Genomic DNA, 13,374 nt, shown 5'->3' on the forward strand with positions numbered 1-13,374 from the left:
GGCCATGATGGGCTCCTGCGAACATATAAGCTCTACTCTCGCCTGTGATATGCTGGATTGGTTTGTTTCGATTTAAATACAACATCCCTTTTTTTTTGCAGTTTGAAGCAGTTCGGAGCAGCAGGCGTGTTGGAATCCATCAGTTCATTCCATGTTCGGTTGAGATTATTTACCTATATTGGAGATCTTTGCATCAGTGTTATCGTGAACGGTAATGAATTTTGACAATAGACTTTATTTCGCACGAAGCCCATGTTCTCGTTCGAACCTAGATGCCATTCTCGTTCGAACCTCTTCATTTAAAACAACACTTTTATTGTGAATTCAGGTGCATTTTGATTACGATATATCTTATTTCGCGCAAAGCACGTGCTCTCTTTCGAACCTAGATGTTCGCTGTGCACCTCTTCTTTTTAAAGGTACACCCCAGCAGCCATGTTAACACACGGTTACTGAGACCAAGTGCTTCAAAACGTCTTGAGTAAAAAAAAATAAGTGGGGAAATCAGAAACGACTGATACACAACTTTCCTCATCGGTCTAAATGCACGATACGTACACCTTGTTGACGTTTTCTTGCTCACAGCTGTGCTACGTCTAGCTCGGTGAGTGTAGCCAAAGAAGGCCGACAACATTTTCAGGGAATGACCCTCGGTGTGGACGACCGGGACTGCACTAGTTTTACGTAAGTCGAGCGAAATGTCTCCATGAGATGCCTATAGTGGACACAGCTTATCTCCAAGGCAATCACTTCATTTTAGTTTACAGTTTTACACACTAGGGCAGGAATCTGCTGGACAGGGCCCGTCGTACGATGACCTGTCGTGAAAGTGTATCAAGTAGTCTTCACACACATCATAGTTGCAGCCGATTTCAGCGAGGCATAATTCAAAGCTCAATTATACGCCCCACAGGAACGAAACACCGTGATTCCGCTTTGACAAACGAGTCACGCTTCAACGACGTGTAACACGTCAAGAGCGAGCTGTAATGTTGTGGTGAAGAAGTAGGGGAACAAGACCGCTATATAAAAGAGGCCTAGAATTTCGACAACTTAGTTTCGCACCTAGAAACAACGAATCATGAAGGCACTGGTGAGTGGGCCTATCTTTTCCCCCCAGACGTAATTCTACCAGCCGCGGTTGTTGATAGCATAAGAAGGTGCAACTCCGGAGAGCAAAATGAAGGCAAAACTGCTGTTATTGCAGGCGCAATGCTCTTGTGCGACCCTGCTCTGAAGGCACCCGAGATAATTCAAGCACCGAACTTGATTATCATCATTACTAGTTAACCGAGGAAGTAGGCTACAATTTTACAGCAGTAACAATGAGAAGGCACATCGAATAAAGTACGGGGATCAAATGTGAAAACTAACGCTGGACAAAAAAGTGCTTCCTTGATTTTATAAAATACAAAAATTGAGATTGTGTTTAGTCATGCGGATGATGCTTTTGCTGTTCTACACAGATAGTGGGTGCATTTCTTGCATGTTCAAGGCAAAATATCAGCTTCAGGTGAATGTATGTTCATAGCGAAATATTTTTTTGCATTTCGTGCTGCGAAGAAATGAATCTGGTGTTGCATTTCTCTGCTTGTGCTGTTCAGCTGACTATCTGCGTGATTGGCTTGGCCGTATCGGTGGCCAATGCCATCCTACTGAAAGGCCTCGCATTGGGGGCCCTCGGGCTTGGTGCTGGAGCCCTACTTGGTGCCAGTCTGGCCCGAGGTGGTGGAGGCGGAGGGTACGGCCATTACGGGGCGCCCTATCCAGTGGCATTTCACGGCGGATATGGACGTGGATTTGGAGGTGGATATGGAGGACACTACAGCGGAGCCTACCACGGCACATACCACGGAAGTTACGGTGGCTACGGGGGTGGCTTTGGCCATGGCTTTGGTCCTGGCTTCTAGTTGTCCTGAAGAACATTGTAGTACCAAGCGAAATGTGAGTGCCAAGAAGTGTGACTTGTCGGTGAATATGCTGTGCACAAAACTTAATAAGTGAAATGCTCCTACGATGGGCTGTACACGGCTGTTTTTTGTGGATTGTAGTATTTGCTAATTTGCAGTGCATTAGTGATGGAATTGGCGCGGGTTAATATATGCATAAAGTGTAATGATTAGTGAAAAATGACGCCAAGGAAGGAACACTGAAAGGAAGAGGGGGAGGGAAGAGAAAAGTAGAAGGCAGGGAGGTTAACCAGAGTAACGTCCGGTTGGCTAGCCTACTCCGGGGGAATGGGAAAGGGGAAAACAAAGATCACAGGGAGAGAGAGGAGGGACGGAAAGAAGGAAATTGCGGCGAGTTCGCTGACGCGTGTGGTCTTACAGAAATTGCATTAAATGTCACAGATGGTCGCACAAACCCGTCATCGTTGAGAAACACAAAAGCGCCTTCACCGCTTTATGGGCCGACGGGAGATGGGGGCGGTGTTCCAGCAGCAATTGCACAGAAAGTGGCCGATTGTCCAGTTTTTGGAAAGCTTTGACACTGAAAGGAAGATAGTGTAAAAAATGCAGGAGGTAATGTTGATATTCTCACCAACGAGGAAAAGCGGTAGTCCTGCTATATTCCCATATCATTCATTATTTGTCTAGCTGGCTGATCAGTATTCTAGCGATTCAAGTGGCGCGCTTCGAAAAGGACGAACTGGCTGGCACGTGAGATCCACTCTAGAGAAACAGGACAGAAAAGGATAGAGCTTGGCCAATCCCCCAGAGTGCGTACATGCAAGTAGATCATAAGGATCTACGTCTACATCTACATCGTGTCGTTCGGATCAGAGCGTTGTGCCGCAACGTTCTGTTCGACGTTATATTTTGCTGGCAGCGCTGAGCCATGTGTACCCGATGCAAGCCTATCGCGATAACAGCAACAGCGGGTGGCCTGCAGACAAAGGCTGTCGGGAAGGACGCGTCGCCAACAGTCCTGGAGCTTCCTGTCTTTGATACAGTGGGATCCATAGCAGAACACGCCGCATCTCCGACAACGGTAAAGGCGCCACACATTCTTCATGACCTAGCTCAAACGCAGCCGTCTGTCGAGCGTGCGCCCACTCCATCTTGTCAATCAAGCACTGGTGAGTCACCTTCGCTGGCCTAATCCCGCCATGTATTTGCTTCGTTAGCTGCAGCTAGCCGCAGAGTGCTTATGCATGAATTGAACACTCGCTTTGCAACTCGCCTGCTCTCCCTCGAGACAGAGTTCGCTCAACGTACATCGGCTGCAGATGACGTCATCGCAGACCTCGCTGCGCGAATCGCTGCCGTTCACACAAAGTCGGACCGTCAGTCTCCTGTGTGTCCCGCAGCAGACCAAGGCGCATCCACTTCGACTCAGCCTCACTTTCTTGCAGCACAACTTAACCAACCTACCTTTTATGGCAGCTCATTGTTGGCAGTGTTTCGCACGCAATTCGAGTCCGCTTCTGACCTTAATGCCTGGACTGTTGGACACAAAGCTCAGGTACTTGTGGAAAAACTCTGTAGCGCCGCGGCTGAATATATACTGGCAATCACCCGTTCTAACTACGAAGTTAAGGTCTCGACGTCCGCAACCAGAATTGGTGACCATGACCTTCATCAGCTGTACCTCCAAAGCTGAAACACGTCCGACAAGTACAACGTGAGCTTCAAAAGCTCGCTGCTTACGTCGACAGCCTTTGGAGAAAGGCCTTGTCAGGCTGCCCTACCACTAGCATGGATCGTATTGCCGCTAACACCTTTGTCGACGCTATCGGTGGCAGCCACGACGAGCGGCTAGTACGACTTGCTCACGTAACCGAGACCTCATCCGCTCTTGCCATTGTTCTCGAGCTGGAGATAGTGCAGCGCTCGTAATCAGCTGACCACGCATACAGACAAGCGTTAGTGGAAACTGCATCAATGGCCCGACATAATGCTCCTCCGGGACGGCTCCGTAAGGTGCCGTCAATTCTCAGGTGCTACCTATGTGGCGACGCCAGACATTTTGCTCGGGACTGCCCGCGAACGTTCGGGCCTTCGACAAACTCGGCTACCGCTCGGAAATGTCTCCCTGGAAAATACAATGCTAAAGTACATTACTACTAAATTACGCAGAAAAACTGCCTTCACAACGCCGGAGGAACTTTACCAGGTTAACTGTCTGCCATTTAGTCTCTCCAACGCTCCTATTACATTTCAGCGACTAATACACCACGTCCATGGACATCAGAAATGGACAATGGCTTTGGTCAACATGGACAAAATTATTGTCTATGCGCGTACATTTTCTGAAGACCTTAGATGTTTGGAAATCGTCTTGAAGGTGCTCCCGAAGCTCACTTCCACGTTAAGCCTTCGAAATGCTGCTTCAGTTTTCCAACGTCACCTACTTTGGTCACATTGTCAGGGCTAAAGGCGTCAGCCCTGATTCAACAAAACTCCTAGCCATTCCCCTAACCAGCCCTCGCAATCCGTGATTTACGCACAGCATAGCTACAGGACGCAGAAATTCTTGTCACCATCCCATCTCTGTCCGATGAGGTACGCAAACTTAAGCGTCGTCATGAATGCTTTCTAGTATCGTATGTCGTTCGAGATGGCATCCAGTGTCACCGGCATTGTCGTAATGAGTCGTACACACCCATCGTGCAGTGGCCACGCCACAACTGGCACTATTTATATCTCAGGCCACTCCAACTTGTCGTCATACCTCAGTCCAACTCATAACGACTGGGACGAATACGTCGCCGCCGCTGCGTTCGCACTGAATACGTTCCAGTAAGAGATCGCACGAGAATAAGCATTCAAGCTCATCTATAGCAGGACGCCGACACTTCTCAAACAAAGTTTCTTTGTTTCTGACACAGCGCTGCACCACAGTCCTCCTGGCACCAGCGCCTACAAACTTCTTCGAAAGACTCGTTTCAGAGCTCGACTGGCCATAGCGCCCCAACAGGCAAAACTGCGTTTATCTTCCCTGCAAAGCTCTTCCCCTTCGTTTGAACCGGGAGACCTAGCACAGGTTCGGCGCGTCCAGCGTGTCCCGCAACGTTACCGGAAGTTTTTGCCCCAGTTCGCCAGTCCATTTCGTCTAGTACAGGCTCTAAGCCCCATTACTTTTCGTCTTGTCGCTATTCCCGAACTAGGCGCCAAAATAGGAAACTGTGTTTTCCACGCCCATGCTAGCCAACCTAAGTGCTACAGCCCCGAACTGCAGATTCTAAGGCATATGGAGGTTGCGAATGTAGCAGGTCAAGTGGCACGCTTTGAAAAGGACGAACTGAGCGGCACGTGAAATCCTGTCAAGAGAAAGAGGACGAAAAAGCATAGAACGTCATATGATCATATCATTCGACTGAGAGCATCGTGCCAGAACGTGCTGTTCGACGTTGCATTGTTGATGATGCGTAGGCCGCACGCGGCGCAGCACTGCGATAAATGCAAAAAAAAAACATACCGAAACAAAAAACAACTATGCTGCTTGATTTCGATACTGGTTATATTTATCGACATCGTCTGTGCAAGTAGATGTGGAGGAGGTGATACAGAGGGTCCCATATGTAACTTGTGCCAGCATTTTTCGTGCATTAGCAGACTTCTTTCAGGCAAACAAAGAAAACATTTATGTAGCACGTGGCCCAGGATAGCGTAAGCGAAAATTCTGAAAAATGTGATTGTTTTGTAGATGTCAATGTAAATTGTTTGCTGCATGTTTTCCAGTATCACGCTTGATCTTAAAATAGCTCGTGAGATGGGTCAAAAATGCTGGCCCAGTGAAAAGCGTGGGATTGAATTTATTGTTCTCAAAACATGCCTCAATTTTCTCAAAACATGCCTTTTTGTTATGTCGGTACCATTATTTTCAGTGTGCCAAAGACAACACGCTAATTTCTTTTGCGCGTGTTCATTGGTTACGTGGCAATACACTGAACCAAAATTAAGGCTCTAGAGTGAGTAGTATTTCTTGATGATAAGAAAATTTTCAAACATCCATCTAAAATCAAGTGTGGAAAGAAAGAAATCGTTAATAATTAAATTTTTTGCATAAAATGAACAAAAGGATACACACATGTGGGCTATACTTACTTTAGTTGTATACGTGCACTACCATATGCACGAAAATACATGGGAAGTATAGGATTTACCCTGTCCCCTTTATTAAAGAATTTCATCACATCAGTCATAGCTCCCTAAACTCATGTAATTTTTTTTAAAGCCGCCTCGTTGCTCTAGGTGCGGAATTCAGTGCTGTTTATTGGTCTGAAAATTTTCCTGGTGGAAAAAATGTACGCTACGAAGACACAACACACATAATGGACATAATGGCTTTATGCTACGTTTTCTATGAGATGTTTCACGAGCCGATTAATTTTTGAAACAACCATGTATAAGCGCATATGTGTGTATGTAAATGTGGCGAAGAAAATTGCATCATTATTTCGGTGACATGCTTATGAGTGCTCTATTAAGAATTCGAAAAGGATGGGTGTTCACATGGTGTTGTCCATGTGATGCCAAAGGCAAGTGATGACTTGTAGTTTTTACGCGTCAAACACAGATTAAAAAACGTTAGCTATCACACCGTCAGCATCTCTTACCCTTCTTGTGCATTTAGGACATAAGATGCTATACGCAGGGTTTTTGGGTGAAGACAATTGTTCACTTCCTATGATATGGTGGTCTCCTCATAATTGAGTGGTAACTCCTCAGAAGCACATCATCTCCATGTAATCGTTTTCTGGCTGCGGCTGCGAGATAATCGTGAACCTGAACAGGCTATGTAATCTGACTGTGGTCTTATTGCAACTAGAAAACAAGTTAAGAAGCTCTTCCCTAATGACCGTCACGACGGAGCCTGTACGGTAGGCCTTGGAGATATCATCGATGATAGGCTCGTGTACATAGAGAAATCGTAATTTCCGTTAACAACAAATAAATGTCTTGCATTTCGCAGGCGCTTCGGCCGTTTCTTAAAGTTTTATAGCTGTGCCGGTGCAATATATTTCCTTGGGAGCAATTCTCACTGAAAGTAAACAGAATAAAGGAGAGTATAGCGTGCGAAACCTCTATGAGCAACCAAGACAGGCGTTAACATTGCCTGACCAGATGTGTGTTAGTTCAACAAGCGAACATTTTTTGACCAAATATTGCAATAACCTGAACAGTGCAAGGTAATACTTAAAAAGCAGTTACCACGAATGAAGTTTTTGGTGAACCTAGGCCATTTAATTACAAATTGTTTCAAGGAAGATCTTTCGCTGCGATGTGCTTGCCTTCGCGTAGTCTTTCTGGAACAATTGTTCATGTCAACCACTCATCGAGAAATTTCTGCTAATATTGACTTCGAAGTGATTACTATTTCAGCTGGCCTTTCACCGTGGTTATTGCAACTGGTGTATTACTCAATTTTCGTTCGATATTCGATAAATTTTCTTTTAATGACTATTGAATATTGTTTATATTTTCTTCGGTACCCGTTTTCGGCACCATCACTGTTACAATGTTATTGCTCGGCGCAAGATGCACCTGCAAGTATCAAAAATTCTAACGCTGCCGCCAATTTCATAGCAAAGTAGTCTTTCCAAGTAAGATTGGCAATCTGGATACTTGGATTAGATTCACGTTTACAAACGAAGGTCAGCACTAAGAGTAGGGACGGAGAAAAAAAATTGCGCTATTCACTTGTGTTCACGTAGCCGTGTTCATGCTGGGCCCTTCTTTTCGTGTCCCTTGTATTTATGTTTTTATTTTTTTTTTTGCAACCACGGGACCTATGTAAACCGATTGTGCGCGTGACTGTGCGCGCGATTGTGAGCACACTGCGCAAAGGGGTATATCAATTTCTTACTCCATGTGAGCTGCTTAACCTGTCTTCCGTCACTGGAGCTTTCCTTGCGGTAGTTATTTTATTTTCTATGGTAGAATACTTTCCAATCCCTTTCAGAACATTCAATCCAAATTATGTGGCACTAGAAAGAAATGCACATCCTACGCGCTCTGCTAATCAGTTTAGGCGACGCTTTCATTGGTGTTAGCGAAGAACGATGTTCTTTGTTAAGAGCTATTTGCGAGTGTAGACGCCACGCCCCACTGGACACATTTTCACCGAGAAACGTGTTAGCTCACGAAAACGTGTTGTTCAAATGTGCGGATCTCTCTCTCTCTCTCTCTCTCTCACACACACACACACACACGTACACACACACATATATATATATATATATATATATATATATATATATATATATATATATATATATATATATATATATATATATATATATATATATATATATTGTTCGATGTTTGCTTAGCGTTTAAAATAGGCATCGCTGAAGCATACTTTTAGGAACCTACTATCAGCTTAAAAAAGCGTAGCTCCTTCAAAGACGCTGGGAACTCTCTGAATCTATTTTATTGATCATTGCCTTTCTTTCTTCAGGTCACACAGATTTGGACTGCCCTCACCTACGGAAAGTTTCTACCTCAGCACCGAAATTGCGCAGTGGAATTGGTTCAACAAACAAAACATTGTACATAGTGTTCTCCTATCTTGAACAAATTACCTAAATAAAATGTTTATTGCGCAAAGTTGTCAGTGCTCACGTCATACTTTGTAATGAACTCCCATGGCACCAACAAAAGCGCTTGTGTGATTCCGTCACCAAACATAACGTCACCTTGATTATCAATGTCGTAAAGCCAAGATAAATTACGTGAAGCACAAAGTATTCTTCAGCGAGCTTGGCACGTGTCAGTGACGACGCCTGCCATACTAGCAGAACAAGCGTGTAACGCTTAGACTCGATCTGTCCTGCCGGTAACTCAGCTGGACACGTACTTTATACGGAGCTCATGCCTTCATGCGGCTCTATTTTTGAACTGCCCCTTCAAATACATGATGACGATATACATTATATATATATATATACATATATATATATATATATATATATATATATATATATATACAAAGAAAGGACGGAGTACTTGTGATTTGGTGTTGGACTGACTGAAAGTGCAGCCGCACGTAAAGAAGTAGAAGTGACATTAACATATATTTATACCATGTGGCCGTGGGCCGGAAGAACGAACGCAATTGAATGTCTGGTCTTGCTGTGTTTACGTGAGTAAGCGGTTCTTTCGCCTCTCGCTCTGTATCTATCTATCTATCCATCTGTCTATATATATAAATATACATATACATATATAATAATATATATATATATATATATATATATATATATATATAGAAAAGCTTGTGGAATGATCCGGACTGCCGTCAATCAATGGCACTTCGCTCGTCGAAGAGGCACGATGTGTGTCGAGTCAGCTCCTGAACAACAAAGTGCGATACGGTTAACACGGTCCGAAGCATGGATCCGGGACCTGAAATGGATGCTACGTAAGGCCAATGCATTGCTCTCGAGTTTACTATTAAATCGCCAGTGATCCTTTTTAGGTTCAGTGTTGTGTGAGTGCCATAGGTTGAATTATTATCGTAGTTGGGATAAGCTGTGGTTACTCATAACAGGTCGATAACGTATATAAGTCCACCACTGCATGTTCAGCTCGTCTGGATATAGAAAAATATTAATAATTTCAATGTAAGTCAGCCATTTCCTTTTGATTTAAAGGAAAACAATGAACCCATTCACCTAAATCTTTCTAGTTTATGTCATAAGCCACGTCCTCGTTGGACCTGCCAGAGAAGCCAGCGTGTCGGACGCTTTGCAGGCCTCCTCGGCCCCCATACGACTGCGCCCTCAGCGCCGTAGAGTGCGTGCCAGATACTCAGCTTTCCTTAAAGCTAGTCTAGAGAATATCCACAGTAGTTTACAACGGGCGTGATGGAGGCACTCCGTTACCTGGGTGCCTGCTAGCTTTGTTCACAAATATAGGTAAAAACACTTTGGCCACAAATATAAGTCGACAGCTCATTTTGCATAAACTTTCCGAGAAAGAAAGGTCCATGTATATTCGAATAAATGCGGTAATAAAAGAACTGTAGCAGAGCTATAGAGGATAACGATGGACTTGACGCGGAAGCCAATAAAGAAAACAAATTCCAGCAGAATGAACGCAAGTTGATTGTTTAACTTCTGCCAGAGCCTTCACATATTGCGTTCTGCTGCTCGCTTTAGTTGAAGTCAGGCGTTACCAGGCAGCCGCAGTTTCGGGGGCATAGCGACACCATTCCGCGGCGTCATGCCTTCGCTTGCTATCTTCTGTCTTTTTTGAAGGTTTCTTCCCAGGACTCATGTCTAACTGCTACTACGCTTAGAGTATGGGTTTTGTGTAGCCACTTGCAACGGATGTCAGAGCAGAGCGAATTACCGATACATCTGGCGGTGCGCCAAGTGACGTCAATGACCTTGTCAGCGAACGTCCTACTGTCGCACGTGTTCCGCGCCCCTTGCCAACTGGTAGCGGGGTGCGAAGAAGTGAGTTCCTTCACAAGATCGAAGGAAGACGTGAGACTATGAGGGAACATTAGAGAGAGAGAGAGAGAATAAACATTTTTATTAGGTGAAGCAGCTAGGGAGAGGCGTCCTCAGTCCAGAATGCCTTGAGCTCGGGCCGCGTCCTGGGCCCTCGCAATCAGCCGTTGCTGATCCTCGAGGTCGGAGCTGGCCAAGGCTCTCTCCCAAAGCTCGTTAGTGGGGTAAGGGTTCGGATGATTTAATGATGCCGCTCTGCAACCTCCCACTATGTGCCTGAGGGACCCGGGCTCTGCGCAGAAGCGGCATTGCGGAGAGAATTTTGTAGGGTCTATGAGGTGATTCCTGGTTGGGTGGGGGAATGTATTGACCTGTAGAGCCCGGAGGAATCGCTCCTGCTCTCTAGGTAGTGACTTGTGTGGGGGTGCATATGTTCTGCGGGTTAGCTTGTAGTGTTGTGTGATGTCTTGGTATGATGTCTTGGTATGATGGTATGGTATGATGTGGTATGAGTATGATGATGTCTTTAGGATGGCTTTTGACTAGAGGGTGCATGCGCTCGGGTTCAGATTCCTCGGCGTCGGCTCGGTGGGTCAGATCTCGAGCCACGTGGTTGGCGACCTCGTTGCCAGGAATGCCTTGATGAGCTGGCGCCCAGATGATCATGACTGATCTCGTTGGCGGCTTTTGATTGATGATCCGGAGTGTAGTGGCATGAATTCTGCCGCTAGCAAAGTTGCGGCACGCCTGTTGGGAGTCGGTCACTATGACTTCAACCTCTGTTTGGGAGAGAGCGAGGGCTATGGCCGCTTCCTCGGCTTGGAGGGGATTGTTTCGTGTGAGCGAAATGCTGCTCCGATGTTCTGTGTTGACGACTACGGTGGCTGTTGTGGCTGCGCGTCTGGAGTAAGAAGCCGCGTCAGTGTAGGCTGTAGAGGGTAAAGTTCCGTATCGCTTGTGTATGGCCAGGGCGCGGGCCTCCCTTCGCTCTGCGTGGTGCACTGGGTGCATGTTGCGAGGCAGAGGACGTACGGTGATTTTTCTCCGGATGGCATGGGGTAAGCTCACAGTCTGAGGCGGCGGATGGCTCATAGGGGCAGAGAGCCCCAGGCGTAAGAGAATGGACCTCCCTGCTTCCGTAATCGCCAGCCTTGTTCGCTGACTGGATAAATGTGCCTCGATCAGCTCCTCGGCCGTGTTGTGCACACCTAGTCGTAGTAGGCGTTCTGTGGACGTACTGATTGGCAGACCCATCGCCTGCTTATATGCCTTTCTGATCATTGTGTTGATTTTCTTGAGTTCCGTCTCGTTGAGTAGTGCGTACGGAATAGCGTAAGTTATTCGAGACACGACGAAGGCTTGGACAAGCCGAAGCGTGTCCGCCTCCCCCATGCCTCTTGTCTTGGTTGTTATTCGCCGGATCATGTGCGTAACTTGGGCTGTTGTAGTCTTAAGCTTTTGAATTAATATTGTATTGGTGCGATCCGACTGGAAAACCATTCCCAATATCTTTACGCTCCGAGACGGAACGATGGTGTGTCCCTCCAGCTGTATGTTGATAGTGGGCGAGTCGCATCTGTGCTTCTTTCGCGGTGAGACCAGGAGTAGGTCCGACTTTTGGGGGGCGCAGCTGAGCCCGCATGACTTAGCATAGTCGCTCACCACGTCTGCAGCTTCCTGCAAGCGGTTCTCCATTTCCCCGATGGACCCTGTGGACGACCAGATGGTAATGTCGTCAGCATATAGGCCATGCCGGATCCCTGGGATGTTATCGAGGAGCGGCGGTAGGCCTATTAGGGCGATATTGAAAAGGAGAGGGGATAACACTGCGCCCTGTGGTGTGCCGCGCCCGCCCAGTAGGAAGGGGTTTGTGGCTTTGTCCCCTACCTTTAGGATGGCTTTTCTATCTGAGAGGAAATCTCTGATATAGGAGTACGTCCTGGCCCCACAGCCCAGCGCGTTTAGCCTCTGTAAGATTGCTGTGTGCTTGACGTTATCGAACGCCCCTTTAAGATCTAAGGCGAGGATAGCCGTGGGGGAGTTGCGTGTCGCTGGTACAATCACCTCCTCTTTCAGTTGAAGTAGGATGTCTTGAGTTGAGAGGTGTGGACGGAATCCTATCATTGTTGTTGGAAGTTTCCCCGAGTCCTCCAGGAATGGTTGTAACCGATCGAGAACGATGTGCTCTAGGAGCTTTCCTACACACGAAGTGAGGGAGATCGGTCGTAGGTTCTCAATGGCTGGTGGCTTGCCTGGCTTCGGTATCAGACGAACCTCGGCTATTTTCCAGTCCTCGGGAAGGTTTCCTTTCCTCCATACTTCATTAAGATGAGCGGTAAGCTCTAGTAGCGTGGGGCTGTCAAGATTTACGAGTGCCTTATTGGTAATTTGGTCCATTCCCGTGGCTGTGTGGCGTCTCAAGCCCATTATCGCCGCTGTTACCTCATGTAGATGAATGTCCTCATCTAGGAGCTCGTTAGGGGTGCCGGTGTAGGGTGGCAGAGGCTCCGATGGCTGTGTGGGGAAGTACTGGGCTTTGAGAGCCAAAAGGAGGTCCGCCTCATTTCCAGGAAATTGGTGAATTACTCGGGCCATATTGTGGTGGGATTCCGTTTTGCTGCTGGCCGGGTTGATTAAATACCTCAATAACTTCCACGTCTTGGAAGTACTCAGTCTTCCTCTCAAGCTGTCGCAGAGGGATAGCCAATTCTCTCGGCATAGTGTGGTAGCGTATTCCGCAGTCTCTTGTGTGAGTAGTGCTATTCGCCTCTTGAGCTTGCGATTTAATCTTTGCCTTTTCCAACGCTTCAGCAGGCTACGCCGGGCTTCCCACATGTGGAGCAAGCGAGCATCGATGCTTGGAGTGGTGGTGGATGTTTCAAGCATTTTGGCGTGCGCCTTCACATCCTTCTGAAGCTGAGTTATCCAGTCCTTAATTGACTGAAGCTGTTGGCTCTGTTCGTTCGCAG

The 13,374-nt window shown here is 46.7% G+C and overlaps 1 long non-coding RNA gene across 1 annotated transcript; it reads left to right on the forward strand.

Moving 5' to 3' along the window:
* The first annotated feature begins 1,478 nt into the window (after positions 1-1,478).
* LOC135909177 (uncharacterized) lies at positions 1,479-8,541 on the forward strand. The gene is made up of 3 exons (XR_010566628.1): positions 1,479-1,519; positions 1,605-1,944; positions 8,407-8,541. It is a non-coding gene; the product is annotated as an uncharacterized lncRNA (long non-coding RNA).
* The last annotated feature ends 4,833 nt before the right edge of the window (positions 8,542-13,374 follow it).

Source organism: Dermacentor albipictus, chromosome 4, assembly GCF_038994185.2.
Source record: "Dermacentor albipictus isolate Rhodes 1998 colony chromosome 4, USDA_Dalb.pri_finalv2, whole genome shotgun sequence".
Lineage (NCBI taxonomy): Eukaryota > Metazoa > Arthropoda > Arachnida > Ixodida > Ixodidae > Dermacentor > Dermacentor albipictus.